Source organism: Chanodichthys erythropterus, chromosome 19 (genome assembly GCF_024489055.1).
Source record: "Chanodichthys erythropterus isolate Z2021 chromosome 19, ASM2448905v1, whole genome shotgun sequence".
In the NCBI taxonomy this organism is placed as follows: Eukaryota; Metazoa; Chordata; class Actinopteri; order Cypriniformes; family Xenocyprididae; genus Chanodichthys; species Chanodichthys erythropterus.
The window spans coordinates 22287685-22304725 of NC_090239.1; the positions used below are offsets into that span (position 1 = coordinate 22287685).

Genomic DNA, 17041 nt, shown 5'->3' on the forward strand with positions numbered 1-17041 from the left:
CAGTCAGTCAGTCAGTCAGTCAGTCAGTCAGTCAGTCAGTCAGTCAGTCAGTCAGTCAGTCATATTGAACTACACATAGCTAAAAGTCAAAGGAACAATTATGCATGCAACCCCAGAGAATTGTAGACATGTACAAATGTATCTGAATGCATTTTTAGGAAATGTTCAGTGATGCATATTTTTTTTACCGATTTATGCCTTCTCTTTTTGGCCGGGGACACGACGCCACCGTCGGACCAATGTTTGCTGGGAAGGACCTGGACAGAACGGGCCATGGACCCACGGTTGATAGTTTTATCTCGATTATCGTATTTTCATCGAAACTCAATTGTGATTAATCGCACAGCCCTACGTCAAGGTAAATATAATTTGTGAACAGAATATTTTTCTGTGTGTCATGTGAGCTGTAATTGCAACTTCCAATCAAGCTGTAATGTTGTGTGGAAATATTTAATATTTTCTGTGTATTTAAAATTCTTGCCAAGAAATGAACCGTTGGTTGTCAGCCGATATTTTCACAAAAATGTTCAAAATGTAATTTTCATCACCATCATTCCCCTCCCAGAATGCTATTAAACACAATACATCATGTGTGATTTGGTAGAAATGACACAGTAGTGAAAATATTCATGAAAAGGATGCCAGAATTCTCATGTGATGCAAGTTTGTTCACTGTTGGACATTCTTAGTAGACAAAATAAATAAACTTGACAGTAAGAAAAAAAATATTTTCAAGAAAGTCCACTGGGACAGAACTGAAGAAACACCAACTGTCTAAAAGTAAATGTATCCTATAATCCCATAGAAAGGTAAACAAGCAAAACAGCAACTATACATCACACTGACTGATGTGTGAGAGGCAATAAATCTCCTGAAGCTCGTCTCCCATAGGAGTATTACAACTGAATATTTCACATGGGAAGTTTTCAATCTCTGTTCAGACGGAGGCATCATCTTCAGCCCAGTGACTCAAAAGTTCAGCAAGAATTTTCCAAAATGACTGTTTGCTTGTATTAAATGCAGCACAGGAGCGAATGCGCTGAGGAAATCTCCCTTCATGGATTCGCTGATGGCAGCGCAGAGTAACGGGGAGGAGAGAAGCGCCTGCGCTCCAGTGTGAACCGCAGGACGGCTCTGAGCCTCGTGTTCAGCCTCACACTGAAGACGCGCTGTAAGTACTCGTGCCGTCATACTGCTGCTCAGCTCAGGCCTGCAGATTTACGCTTGCGTTCTTGCACCTTCTTCTCATTCACTGCTAAAAATGATGTTCTTTTGTCCAGTGTCTAAACATTTACATGGGAAGCCAAATGACTGAAGATATGAAGTCTTGTTTTCTGAACAAAATTATCCAAATGAAGTGAGTTTGTGCTTACAACAAACATAAATATCTGTCAGTGGGGTCAGAAAAATAATCTTGTTTAGATTATTCAGACCCCATTGGCAGATATTTGTTCTTGTTTAGGGCTTAAACACTTCACTTTGACACACTCTTCAAGTGAATTTGCTTCTCCAGTAAATGTGTCTTGATTTAGATATTTGTACTGGAAAACAAGACAAAAATACTGAGGAAGAACATGATTTTTTGCAGCGTTTTTATGTTATCAGGCCGTCCTGCTCTTTGATTAATAGATGTGTGATTGTTTCCACAGCTTGAATCGTTATATATTCTAATGTGTGTTTTGTTTCTAATGTCTTCCAACAAGTGCTTTAGTGGAATTGACTGATAAAAGGCTTTTGTGGCAGTATCAACCAGATTTGGTAATGCAGTTGGTTGACGTTATCAGAGAGTGAGCTTCACGAACTCTGTGTTGATGATCAGATCTGAACGTTTAGAGTTGTGTTTCATCAACACGCAGTGTTTAGATGTCTCTTGGCTCGGCGCAAACTTTGGGCATTTTTTCTGTGTGATGTAAATGAATATATTAAAAATGAGATTATCACTCAAAAGCGTAACTCAAGGAATGTGTGGAGTTCTTGGCGAGGCCGATGCCTTAAAGCCGTCAGCTCAGTAACAAGAAGACTGGTTGTTTATAGAAGTTGAAGTGTTCAGAAGGAGCGTATCTTCGGGGCTGATCCCATAATTAAAACCAAACGGTGGACGTTCGCTTCAATACCGCTGCGGATTTCTCTTTTATGTAGTTTGGCAAATTGCTCTCCTTTGTCGGCTGCGGTCGGTGGCTCATCCCTCGCTGAGCGCTAGTGAGCGTTTCATGGACGCCGAAGCTGCGAGATCCTCCTCCAGAAACGCCCTGTCAGGTACAATGTGGTTTTGATTCACATCTTCTTTCAAGTCTTGCTTCTTGCCCCCAGTTGCCTTCTAGAAACATGACATCATTGAGCGGCGTCTCAAACAAAAGATCTGTTCTCGTTGTTCTCTTTCTGCTGTCCCACATCAGAGAAGCTTGATTAAAAGTACGTGACCTGAACAAGACTCATCCAAGCCTTCCAGTTCTGACGATTAAATATAGTACATGTTTTCTGAGTGTTGATTAACGACAATAAACACATGATAACCACCTGATATAATAAGAGACAGACAGATGCAACAATAAAAATAGAAAAGTCTTGTGGTGCGACTCCTTAAAAACGAATGAATGGTGTCATTACATTCATATTTTTCTGATATGGTATACATTTTGTTAAGCCATATGAAATTGTGCTGTATACAAATAGTACATTTGGCATGTTTTTCATATTTCTTTTTTTTTTTTTTTTTTGTCATTGATGCCAGTGATGATATATATCGTTTTATGGAAACTCGTTTTGAGGTCTGAAATCCCATTCTGTCATCACAGATGCTTTTCATTTAATTGATAGACTTTGTCTTTCAGACTCTCATTTAGTTCACATTTTTTGGCTTTACTCTTTGTGAAATTTTTGGTATTATGAGATATAGTGTCAATATTTCTCATATGTATTAGACTAAATATGCAAGAGGATTTCATTACTGTATGATTTTATTGCAAAGGTGAACCAGGTGAAACGGGATACCTTGTCAATCTCAATAATTGCCAGGTTATATGAGTTAAGCCAACTAGAAACACAAAACTTTATCACAAATCATCAGGCATAAGCTAGAGAATGGAAATATAAGGATGATTCCATATACCTGTCCAAACAGAGGCCGTAAATCATTTCCTACTGTTTGTTTGAATGTATGAACAATAGTATAAGTGTCATGGCAATATTCCAGTTGTACATGCTTTTGATCTTCATACATTTTTCATTTTCTTTGTCTCGATATAAAACAAAAAAGAAATGACTGATGTTAAAATGTTACCCTGGTGCGCTTTTATACTGCATTTCCCAAACAGATTTCAAAAAGTGATAATATCGCATAAGGAAAATGCGTATCATGTACTGATCGATCAGATCAATCAGCACATTGACCATTCATAGTCACAGACTGAGACTTACTGGAGCGTTTAAATGTTTGTGTGATCCAAACAGAGTTGATGAGTCATGAAACAACAATGTGAGTAGCATGAGCGTTAAAGCATTTTTCCTCCAAAGCGAGTACAAAAAACAAAATACATTCTCCTGGCGTGCACAGCATCACTGATGACATCCATCCAAGAGAAACCCAGCAGAAATAGCCCTTCTATTTCTGGCCTTCACTAGAACTTTGTTTATGTCACTTTTTCTAAAAATAAGTTATATTTTAAAATGATAAGGTTGTTCCATTTGGTTGATTTGATTTTCCTCCCTCTCCGAAGCTGTGATTCATACGAAGTATGTGATGACATAAGCCGGTTATTTGTATAGTTTTTGGCGACTCCTAGTTGATGCTCCACACATCCATCCAGTTTACTCCAAACGATTGCTTTCCAAACCCTGCATCATTATGCGTCTTTAGGGTATTGTTGTAATCGATGACTGTTCTTAACTTCTGTTCTCAAGAAGCTATTTATTAAGAAATGACACAATCCAGTGTTTCCCACAGAATTTAGTGAGACTGTGGTGGGTGGACATCAGCCCTTCTAGCGTGGTCCGGGCGAGAAAATGTGGACATTTTACATTTAAATGCATAAATCTGGTGCATTTTGAAAGCAAAATTAAGTGACTACATTAATGAAGAAATGTGTTTTCTTGTAAACAATTTTGTGCTCTAATAATAATTTAGTTATTGGCTGCATAGACATGAATGGTGATAGTCGGGCACATTAGTCGCATAAACAACAAATGGTAAATGATAGTTCATAAGTGGTCAAACATGTAGAGTATACATTTTAACCATTAAAATATGTAGTAAAAGAGATTACCTTTGTTGAATTAATTTATTTATAGAATAATTAGTGGGGCCAGTAATACATATTTATTATGTACAGTATTAGCTACAATATTACCTCCCTTTTGTTTTCAGCAGGACACAAAATTACTATTAAAAATGTCATAGGAACTGTTACATAACCATGAAATATTGTTTGTGGTATTTCACAGTATGATTTCATAAAGGAAACTTCAGGGATTGAGATGTTTGCTTAACTGTGGGTTAATTAAAGAACTACACAGGAGCACTAATGGGTTAACTATCTGTGGGTTAATTAAAGAACTACACTGAAGCACTAATGGGTTAACTAACTCTGGGTTAATTAAAGAACTACGCTGAAGTACTAACTGTGGGTTAACTAACTGTGGGATAATTAAAGAACTACACAGGAGTACTAATGGGTTAACTATCTGTGGGTTAATTAAAGAACTACACTGAAGCACTAACTGGGTTAACTAACTGTGGGATAATTAAAGAACTACACTGAAGTACTAACTGGGTTAACTAACTGTGGGATAATTAAAGAACTACACTGAAGTACTAACTGGGTTAACTAACTGTGGGATAATTAAAGAACTACACTGAAGTACTAACTGGGTTAACTAACTGGGATAATTAAAGAACTACACAGGAGTACTAATGGGTTAACTATCTGTGGGTTAATTAAAGAACTACACTGAAGCACTAACTGTGGGTTAACTATCTGTGGGTTAATTAAAGAACTACACTGAAGCACTAATGGGTTAACTAACTCTGGGTTAATTAAAGAACTACGCTGAAGTACTAACTGTGGGTTAACTAACTGTGGGATAATTAAAGAACTACACAGGAGTACTAATGGGTTAACTATCTGTGGGTTAATTAAAGAACTACACTGAAGCACTAACTGTGGGTTAACTAACTGTGGGATAATTAAAGAACTACACTGAAGTACTAACTGGGTTAACTAACTGTGGGATAATTAAAGAACTACACTGAAGTACTAACTGGGTTAACTAACTGGGATAATTAAAGAACTACACTGAAGTACTAACTGGGTTAACTAACTGGGATAATTAAAGAACTACACAGGAGTACTAATGGGTTAACTATCTGTGGGTTAATTAAAGAACTACACTGAAGTACTAACTGTGGGTTAACTAACTGTGGGTTAATTAAAGAACTAAACTGAAGCACTAATGGGTTAACTAACTGTGGGTTAATTAAAGAACTACACTGAAGTACTAACTGTGGGTTAACTAACTCTGGGTTAATTAAAGAACTAAACTGAAGCACTAATGGGTTAACTAACTGTGGGTTAATTAAAGAACTAAACTGAAGCACTAATGGGTTAACTAACTGTGGGTTAATTAAAGAACTACACTGAAGTACTAACTGTGGGTTAACTAACTCTGGGTTAATTAAAGAACTACGCTGAAGTACTAACTGTGGGTTAACTAACTGTGGGATAATTAAAGAACTACACAGGAGTACTAATGGGTTAACTATCTGTGGGTTAATTAAAGAACTACACTGAAGTACTAACTGTGGGTTAACTAACTGTGGGATAATTAAAGAACTACGCTGAAGTACTAACTGTGGGTTAACTATCTGTGGGTTAATTAAAGAACTACACTGAAGTACTAACTGGGTTAACTAACTGTGGGATAATTAAAGAACTACACTGAAGCACTAATGGGTTAACTAACTGTGGGATAATTAAAGAACTACACAGGAGTACTAATGGGTTAACTATCTGTGGGTTAATTAAAGGACTACACTGAAGTACTAACTGTGGGTTAACTAACTCTGGGTTAATTAAAGAACTACACAGGAGTACTAACTGTGGGTTAACTAACTGTGGGTTAATTAAAGAACTACACTGAAGTACTAACTGTGGGTTAACTAACTGTGGGTTAATTAAAGAACTACACAGGAGTACTAACTGTGGGTTAACTAACTGTGGGTTAATTAAAGGACTACACTGAAGTACTAACTGTGGGTTAACTAACTCTGGGTTAATTAAAGAACTACACAGGAGTACTAACTGTGGGTTAACTAACTGTGGGTTAATTAAAGAACTACACTGAAGCACTAATGGGTTAACTATCTGTGGGTTAATTAAAGAACTACGCTGAAGTACTAACTGTGGGTTAACTAACTGTGGGATAATTAAAGAACTACACTGAAGCACTAATGGGTTAACTATCTGTGGGTTAATTAAAGAACTACACAGGAGTACTAATGGGTTAACTATCTGTGGGTTAATTAAAGAACTACACTGAAGTACTAACTGTGGGTTAACTAACTGTGGGATAATTAAAGAACTACACTGAAGCACTAATGGGTTAACTATCTGTGGGTTAATTAAAGAATTACACTGAAGTACTAACTCTGGGTTAACTGACTGTGAGATAATTAAAGAACTACACTAAAGTACTAACTCTGGGTTAACTAACTGTGGGTTAATTAAAAAACTAAACTGAAGCACTAATGGGATAATTAAAGAACCACACTGAAGTACTAACTGTGGGTTAACTAACTGTGGGTTAACTAAATAAAAACTTCAGCTGTCTTCTTGTACTAGCAACATTTCCTTGGAACTGTAATTTTGCATTTCCTTATAGTTTTATAGCTGAATATAAATCTCTTTTGTAGGCAATAGAATATGTTTCTGAATACATAATTTGGTTACTTTATTTTAAAGTACCGTAGTTACATTGTAATTACTCCAATAAGTACTGAGTACTATTAATTAATTACATTTACTTACTATACAGTTACAGTTAGGATTAGGTTTAGGGTTAGTTACTTGTAATTATGCATACATTAGTGTTATTACTGTAGTAAGTACATGTAGTAACGTGTAACTACGGCACTGTAAAATAAAGCGTTACCCATAATATATGTTCTACTCTTTAAAAAAGGTGAATTAATTGCGAGTGTGATGGACAGAGAATATTCTCAAGTGCAAACACAGTTATCGTATCTGTGTGCTCATGAACTGGCTCTAAAGAACAATAGTTTTCATGTCCTGGTAATTTTAAACATGTTGCCAAGCAGTTGTTGTAACACAGATTGCTGATACTCTGGCCAAGTTTTGACTTCAAGTAAATTATGCATGCATTCATTGAGTAGTTTGTAGTTTTTCAGCACGAGCGTGCGTTCTTGCTAATGGTCATGGGTTTAAGACAAATGTGCTTCATTGCCGTCTGCTGTTTTAAAGTTGATTCATAGTCCATAAATGTGGAATGATGTCAGATTCATTTCAACTGTAATTTCTCCCAAAACACAGTTTTTCTGGATAAATGTGCCATTAGAAATCAGTTGGCTTTTCAAGGGATGAAGTATCACAACAAGTGTTTTACTTTTATAAGCGAGATTTCATAATAGTTCTTGCAATGCGTGTTAGAAGTGATTCCCAAAGCAAAATATTCTGGTCATTTTAGTACATTTGTTTGATCATTGGACGTTGCTTGTCAAATTGATCATATGATGCTACTTAAATTGATCTTTAGCAGGTATTGACCTATTTAAAGAAAAACACATTAACCTTTTTTACAGTATTTATTGATCTAGACTTATATTATTATGTGCTATTGTTGGTTGTTAATTCATGTTTGTTCATAACACATCATCCTGAGGTGAGTGTTATTTTCAGTAATGTAGTGATGGCCTTGAGTTGTTTTGTGATGTAATTGTGTCACTGCCGCTGTGTTTATGGCTGAGGTTGGAGGAGCGGACTGGTTGTTTCCAACACAACTAGTTTGTTAAAACAACATATAAAAGTGACTCTGTGGAACGGTCAGCGTGTGAAACGACAGGCCCGTGGGACGCGTTTTTCCCAGAAACGCTGACCGAAGGGTCGGTGGCGTGTGATGTGCGAGTCGCATGCAGAACGTTTGTTTGTTGCTCTGTGTTGTGTGAGTCTCCAGTGGCCTTCGGATCCTCCAGGGGTTTGTCTTTTTGAGCTTCTGCCCACAAATTCCTGCGAGTTGAAGTAACAATATTGTTTTGTCTCAAGTTCCCTTGATTCTTCATCAGAGAACTCTGGAGAAGATGAATATTGCTGAAAGTAAAACTGCCAGAGTGAAGAGGAAATGTTATGCTGGAGTTATTTTAGGACGTGGATTTCATTCTGTGTATCTCAAACGCTCTAATGGGCTCCTCTGATGAAAAAAGTTTGAACTGAGAAGTGAAGGCAAAAATGTTTATGATAACCAGGAGTGACTTCAGATTTCTGAGCAAACCTGAGACTTAATTAAAATTAGTGCAATTATTTGGGTGGAAAAAAAATCCGTTAGCTTAATAAGTCATGGACAATTTAATTTTGAAGCAGATTACTTGCGGAAATATAACTTAAAAATGTAACAGTCATCTTTTTATTATATATATATTCAATTATTTTCAATCAAAATATACATTTAAATGCATTTTGTTTATTTTATGTAATGAAAATATAATTAATGGAATTATTTTACAGTAAATTAATGCTTATTCATTTTTTTCAGTTATTTTCAATCAAAATATGTATTTTATTTTAATGCATTCATTTATTTAATTTTATTTTATTTCAATTTAATTTTTACAGTAAATAATGCTTATTATGTTTTTCCAAATCCTTTTTAATGACAAAAATCCCATATACATCATATGTTTGTGTGAATGACAAAATGATAAAATGCTGGTGATCCTTGATGGATCTGTGGGCTACAGTAGATGTGCCACATATCAAATAAAGCATGCAAGCCATCTTTTTCCCAAGAGCATGACGTTTGCAATGTCACTTGACCACTTCCGCCTGCCCAGAATGACATTTCCCCTTTATCTCCTCCTGTGAACGCAGACGCTCATAGAAACGGCAGATATGGCAGCGTGATGCGGGAATCGGTCGTCAACGTGATGCAAATCGTGAGTTTCATGCTACAGTTTATTCATTTAAAGCGTTGCATTATCAGTGGTAAATCAAGCCTGCATTTTTCTGAAATCACATTTTGTATGGTCCTGTTTGCCCGTCGGCTTTGGGCTGATGATGCTGTTCTTTTTCCAACCACACGAGCACACAGTTTGTGCAGTCGCGAGAAAACATCTGGTTCCTTAAACTGGAGTGTATCAACATTTAATCTGTATCGTGTGAGGCTCTGTCAATTATGTTTTACAATCATACGGTCCGTATCAGAACTGATTATGTACAGTACATTCTTCTGTTGTGCGAATCGAATATCTGTTTTTGTTGTGTCCGTACAGCAGTCCTTTGCCAGTACATGTAATGAGATCTTTAATGTATGTTCATTATCTCCGTAGATGCTCACATCTGCTCTGAAGCTCTCCGAATCCTCTCACACAATGACGAGGAAGCTCAGGTGAAACGGACACAGCTCCTGTAATCACACATTTACAGTAAGAGTCTTTCATCGACACAATGATCTGAGCACATTCACTTCACATGATCGTCCTGTTCTTCTGAGGGAGACCGATGCTGTTCGTCCTTAAAGCTTCTCAGGTATGACTTCATCACATTACAGTTCATAGTATGGCTTTACCAAAATCCTGACTATAAATCGATAACCATATATACACTACCGGTCAAAAGTTTGGAATAACTGATCAAAAATCTGAAGCAGCACAACTATTTTCAACACTGATAATATTCATAAATGTTTCTTGAGCATCAAATCATCATATCAGAATGATTTCTGAAGGATCATGTGACACTGAAGACTGGAGTAATGATGCTGAAAATTCAACTTTGATCACTGGAATAAATTACACTTTACTATATATTCACATAGAAAACAGCTGATTTACATTGGAATAATATATCTACATTTTTACTGTATTTGTGATCAAATAAACACAGCCGTGGTGAGCAGAAGAGACTTTTTAATTCTTCCAATGTTAATTATTCCAAACTTTTGATCACCAGTGTATACTTAAAAACTGCTTCAATAGAGGTGGGGATGTTTTTGTGCATCATTCTGCTTGTGTTGGAGTCGTTACTGTAGATCTGACCTAATGTCCGGTTCATAGCTGGTTTTATGACAGGGATTAAAAAGGATTGTGCTCATTTTAAATGATTTCGACTTGAAGAAAAATACCTGAGAGTATTTTACATTTCAGTGAGTAAAGCGCGTCTCATTGCATCCGCACACTCCTCGTCATGCGTTTGATGTAATGGGTTGAATGTATTTCACTCTTTGCTGTTTTGTGAGGATAAATCATAGAGTAATGCTGCATTCCAGCAAGAAAGTGCAAAAGCACATCATTTGAAGTAAAACTTGTTCACTACTGCTTGTGCTAATGAGATGCATAATGATAAAGCAGTTTAGCTGGAGACAGCAGTGTAAGACACGGTAAATGATCCTCTCTGTTGGTAATCGAACACCTGCAGAGCAAACACTAGAGCTGTGAACTGCTGTTTGTCTTCAGTGATTGATGACGGATCATCTTTTGGAAAGCAAGTAGGCGTTTGACTTAGAATTCAATGTAGTGGATCATCATATTACACAAGAGTATTTGCAAAAGATTTCATTTATATTTGAAGGGCACCTACTTTTGTTTGATTTCACCTTTTCTTTAGTGTGTATAACTTTTTGTCAATGTAAACAATCTGCCAATCATACAGTCCACGGCAAGGTGAGTGAATCTCTCCAACAGTAAGTACAGCCTGAAACACCTGGTTTGTCGTTCTGACGTTGATTTTGTGACTGAGCTACATTACCATGTTACACATTTGCATAATGCCCACCCATTGGCTGCTTTGGTTCGGCCTTTAGAGAACAGTTGGCTACGTGATTTTAATATGTTGAGGAGACGCCATAAGGAATAAGAGTCTCATCTAGAGAAACCATCGGACATTTTCTAAACAAAAATAAACATTATATACTTTTTAACCACAAATGCTCGTCTTGCACTGCTCTGTGATGCTCCACGCATGACGTCATCATGTTGGAAAGGTCACGCGTGACGTAGGCGGAAGTACCGATCCAGTGTTTACAAAGCGAATGTCAAAGACTCTTTACAAAAAATGTCGGAGGAGTCACGCGTGACCTTTCCAACATGATGACGTCATGCGTGGAGCATCACAGAGCAGTGCAAGACGAGCATTTGTGGTTAAAAAGTATATAATGTTTATTTTTGTTTAGTAAATGTCCGATGGTTTCTCTAGATGAGACTCTTATTCCTCGTCTGGGATCATGTAGAGCTCTTTGAAGCTGCACTGAAACTGACATTTGGACCTTCATCCCGTTGAACCCCAGTGAAGTCCACTATATGGAGAAAAATCCTGGAATGATTTCCTCAAAAACCTTCATTTCTTTTCCACTGAAGAAAGAAAGACATGAACATCTTGGATGACATGGAGGAGTAAATTTTAATTCTGAAGTTAACTAATCCTGAACTAATAATGTCTATCCAGCTGACAGGGAATGTTCTGGCAAAGTTCTCTCAAAGTTATGAACAAACCTTCTTCCAGTAACATTAATAAAATGTTTGTTCAAACTTATCTGCTCTTTAATAATGTTCTCAAAACATTAGCAGAAAAACATTATTTATGCATCGTTCGTGGAACGCTTTTCTGAAACATTATAGTTGGATGTTCATCTAATGTTTTTGAAATGTTTCTACTTGTTTCAGAATGAACATTCAAAAGTAACGTTCCCATAATGTTTGGAGACTGATAAAATGGAATGTTCCCTTAACGTTCATATATCCAATTTTATTTTTTAAACATTCTGTAAATAACATTTTCCTAACTTAATAGTAACATTCTTAGAACATATTTTTGTTACCTGGGAAGGCAAAGATTTGTTTCAAAAAAGATTGATTTCTCTTTATTTTTAAGTATTGTGGAAATATTTGCATAGTAAAACTGAGTTTATTTTCTCAGTCCAAATTTCCTTACCTCACCTTCTTTAAAACATCCCCAATAACTCTCTCTTACACAAGAAGAGTTTATCTGTGTGTGTAAAAGTAACATCGCAGGATGGTTAGATGAAGTCGTTTGGTAGGTGAGCGGTGAGTAGATGAAACATCTGCTTATAGTCAAATGCACAACTCTGCTGGCCTGTAAATATTTTGATAACAGAATGCACTATAAACAACATCAGTCTGTTTGCATATGATAGTCTGCGTTCTTCACGATAAAGAATGCTCAGAGATGGACCACGCAAGAGCAGATGCAGCTTTTCAAAGCTTGATAAAGTCCTTTTACTGTAAGTGGCTCTTTTGATATGAGAATATGACAGTGATTCTCGGTGCGGTCCGTCGGGCAGAATTGAGCCGGATCCTTCATCTGGTTTTCATCCTTCGGGCTCCGAAGGGTCGCAGATGTTCTCAATCCCTTCACTTGTACGACATTAGTTTACTAATTGCATTTGCATAAACATTTCATGTTTCCTATTTATCATGCATATTTCCATAAGTGGCTTTCATAGTTTGTGTTCAGTGGCCGTGAAGTGTGAACATGTGCAGTCGTTCTGGCACATTCCTCCAGCGATCGTGAAATCTAATATTGAGAAATACTGGGTAAACGTCTTAATTCTCAATTATGTGATTGTTTGTTTGCTTTCTTATGCTTCAGAAGGATGTGACTGGATAATATTTCAGTGTAGGGTGATAATCTCACCACAACATGGCTGTTTGTTTGTACTGAGATGTGATAAAAACAACCATGTTTGGCAGAAATAATGAAGCCATTTTCTGGAACACTCTCGCCGTCTACCATTGGTCATCAAACAGATAGTTGATTCACTCCATTGGTTAGACCAGTGCTTGTGAATGTCTTACTGCTGATATAGAGATCAAGAACTGTCCATCTACTTCATATTATATATGTATATCGGTGTATTTGATCTGCATGTGGGATCAGTGGTCAAAGATATCGCTTTACGCTTGAAGAGTTTGATAAATGCTCGGATGTGGTCAAGAGGACTTGTGCTAAACCTCATGAATCAGACTAGTTTGAGCGCTCTGGACGCTGGTGACTCATTGAACCCGTGTGAGATGCTGCCAGATTAAGTGCAGTGTCCAGCGCTGACCACTAGGATTAATATCTGTTGTGGCAACAAGTGTCCTCAGGCTTCACTGGCTCAGATGACGTTTCCTGATGAACGCCACCGGCTTCCTTTGTGGCCGCAGTCGTGGCTGAATGATTCTGCAGGATAATTGAGCAACCGTTCTGTCACGCCGCTCGTATCGCCGTGCCGGTTCAGAGAGAAGGCTGTGAGGTTATCATCAAGGACAGAAGTCTTCGAAATGTGTTCTTTATATGTAAACAAATCATTTGCTGTATGGAGAGAACAAGGGTTGATTAATGTTAATAGCATTGTGCAAACCAAAACAACATGGGCACAGCAGCCAATATAACTCTGGAGAAAAAATGTCCTATTTCTTATTTTATTTTCTTATTTTATTTTACGTAACAGTGTAAAAACTCCATAGGGAAATTGATTTTTAACAATAGCTTATAAACCTTTGAAGTCAGCCCTACTGTGCGCTACAAGGTTGTTAATCGATGGTATTTGCTGCTGTTGAAGCTGTCAGCCCACATTATTTCATCTTATTTTTAAAATAATCGTGTTTAACAGCAGAATTCAAGTGAAAAACTACATTACCCATGATGCTGTGCAGAAAATCCCACCAATCAGAAAGTCTCATTAGTTCCGCCCACTCCCATCAAGCACTGCAAATGATGTAATTGAGACGCTCTCAAAATATTTAAACATTAAACATATTAAACATGCATATTTTACAACAAACTTAATATATATTGTTTGCATATATTTAATCAACTTTAATCAATTTTGTGTTTAACTTAACTTTATTTAATAAATAGTTTTATGTTTCTCCATCGTTTTTTTAATTTAATTATGCTGTTTGCAATGCTTCATGGGATTGTAGTTCTTTCCCTCATTAAAGCTGTTTAGTTCAGTCTTGTTTTTGTCCGATTCTCAAATACTTTCAAATCAGAGTCATTGACGAAGAAGGTTTTTAAAAGTGTCAAAACATATAATAGAGATATACTTAATTTTGAAGTTTTATTAAGTGTTAACAAAGTGTTTATTTATAGTCAACCGATTTGGTCATTTTTTACAAGATTTGCCACCAAAAAAAGTCATTTGGTTTAACCAAAATTTCGGTTTTACCGAATGACGATATTCTGTTAACGATGCTAACAGGCTGATATCTAGCTAAAGGACAATCAAACATTTTATATTTAGTACAAGTTTTTAAAATATTACAACATTTTCCATGTTTTATAGCGGTTGCACCGAATGACCCTTTATATTGGTTACTCTGAATGACATCAATGAAATTAATTATTTCTCATAACAAAGCAACGACTTCTACACATAATATTAACACCATTTTGATATATGATGTTATAAAATCATGCCAGAATGAAAAATATATACATTTATTACATTTTAAGATATTTTAATCACTAATGAAATGGCTGTATTGGCCTTTGGACGGTTAAACCGAATGACCTTTTGACACTTCAAAATCTTTAAAATACCTTTATATGTTGAAAAATATAATTAAAACCTTTTGGATTCAATAAAAGAGATCTAGTTGTACTAGCTTACATACTTTGGATGTCATATCTTTGTTTTTTATTATTATTATTTTGTAATGTTGAGATTCTCCTCATGGTTGGTTTGGTTCATGGCTTAAAACTATTTAAAATCCCTATGTGAGAAATGAATGGAAAAAATAATTCCGGAACCAGCTCCGCTGTAAAGGTGGGCGGGCACTAATGCTCTCAGCAATGAGTTTCATAATAAAAGTCCTTCCGTCATAGTGAATTCAGAACTTGATGTCTTTATTTAATGCATGTTCGATTAAATCTGAAAACACTTGCAAAGGTTTATATTTCAACAACAAATTGGAGTAGAAACACAATTACGTCATTAAAAAGTATCTTATGTGCAATTTAAATGTTTGTAACTTTATGATTAAATTAATGCTATTTTTGGTTTCAGTTGTTGGCTAAATGAAAACTTTAATTTCAATGTTTGATGTTTCAGTGCGACACTAGTTTTCGGGTGATCTGTCCCTTTAAGCGGGTCTGTTTGACGTGTCTGAGCTTGACTCTGGTGCTTCTGAGGTTGTTTTCATAAAGATGTTGTGAACAGCATGTTGTAATGGGCTGATCTTGGCCTAGAGTTTAAGGAAAGTAAATACAAAAACATGCAGCCAAATTGCTAAAATGAATCAAAATTACCAAGCACACCACTTAAGATTTTTTAATTTAGTGACATTTGACTGGCTGACTCTGGAAAACGGTCGCTGTCACCAGAGCACTTTGGAGTAGAAAAAATTCAGTGTGGCACTTTGCGGCCATTTCCCAGTAAACGGTTTGGTAGCTCTTATCACATGGGAACAAGCGTGCTTATCTGATGATATCAGCCTGTGCATGCCAGAGACTTTCCAAACTATCCCAAATGTCACTATTTTTTAAAGTCATTACATTTTTTGGATGCTTTCAGCTGACTTTCAAAATATCACTATATTAAAGCTCTCCTTCAGTTCTCGTTCATAAAGCTATTAAGCAAGAGCTTAATAAAGTTAAATCTGTGATGACAGCTCGTTATCTTTGTCATTTAATGCAATAAAACGCTGGAGAAGTGCTTTGTGGAATCGAACGGACAGGCCAAGTGCTGAAAGCAGAAACATGAACAGTAATCGTGTTGAATTCTGATCGCGCTGATTATCGCAGACAATGACGGCCTGAAACCTGGCAGAGTCCGGCTTCATTTCCTACCGGTTATTCAGCGCTCTCATTTCCTGAGTCAAAACAAGTGCTCATATTGCATAATGAAGCCTGGCATGTGAATGCTGAAGCCGTACGGAGTCTCCTGTGAACGGGCCGGTCCACGTCCTGTCACACATGGGATCTGTTTCTGTTGGCATGTGGTTGTTCTGACAGCGCTGATGTGAACCTGATGACAGAAATGATGTGAACGCTCTTATCGAGCCTCTTATCGTGGATATTAGAGCAATCACACCAGCTATTAGGCTACTTGGCTACAGAACCGTGTTGTTTACATGCCTATGGCTAGAACAAGGGTTGAACCAAAAAAACAGGGGCGCACTCTTACGAAAAAGAGGTTTATTCCACTGTGCTATTACTATAGTTGTTTTAAACTAAAAATAAGAAATTATACTTTCAGTCTACTTTTTATATTCTTCTCAGAAATGTACTTTATGTACTGAGAAATACACAAAAATTGCACTTGACTTATACTGACAGAAAAGTCTAAGTATATTTGGCCTATACTTGGACTCTTGATCGAGATATACTTGAAAGTATAGTATAAAAGTCATTGTTTGAAAATATTGATTTATGAAGAAAACAGATATGTTCCTAATTCTGCATATCTGAATTTTTGTGAGTAGTGTTCATAGGAATTTACTTCAAATCTGCTTCACTCTTTCCTTGCCATTGACTGAGTTTTCAGGTTATATACGGTAGGGGGCGCTGTTACGCATCTTCTGAAAGAGTACAGGATCAAAATGCAGGAGAAGAAGCAGCTGAAACAAGCGATAGAAGATTACTCACGCAAATATAAAGTAAAGTGATCATCAAACATCAAACAGCATATAAATGAAGCTTTGGGGTGTTTATGGACTCGATCTACTCCATCTGTGTTTGATCATCGTTCTGAATCCCAGCCGGACATAGTCTTTGACAAAAATGCAATTTTTCTCAGCTTTTTGTTTAAAATGTTTCCTTTATTTTCTTCTTTTTAAATGAAACTTACCCACATTTAAGTGTTGATGAAAAAA

The 17041-nt window shown here is 36.6% G+C and overlaps 1 protein-coding gene across 14 annotated transcripts in view; it reads left to right on the forward strand.

Annotated features, from left to right (window-relative positions):
- The first annotated feature begins 218 nt into the window (after positions 1 to 218).
- Positions 219 to 17041, forward strand: part of myocd (myocardin) — a 122539-nt gene continuing 105716 nt past the window's right edge. For 6 of the 14 annotated variants that reach the window (XM_067369504.1, XM_067369505.1, XM_067369507.1 and 3 more), the window contains exons 1-4: positions 220 to 358; positions 1024 to 1171; positions 9096 to 9160; positions 9554 to 9752. The gene's annotated coding sequence lies outside the window, so the exon portion shown is untranslated. Of the gene's footprint in view, positions 359 to 1023; positions 1172 to 2237; positions 2257 to 9095; positions 9161 to 9278; positions 9418 to 9553; positions 9753 to 17041 lie in introns of those variants that run through there. The other 8 variants (XM_067369497.1, XM_067369502.1, XM_067369508.1 and 5 more) reach the window with 5 other exon arrangements.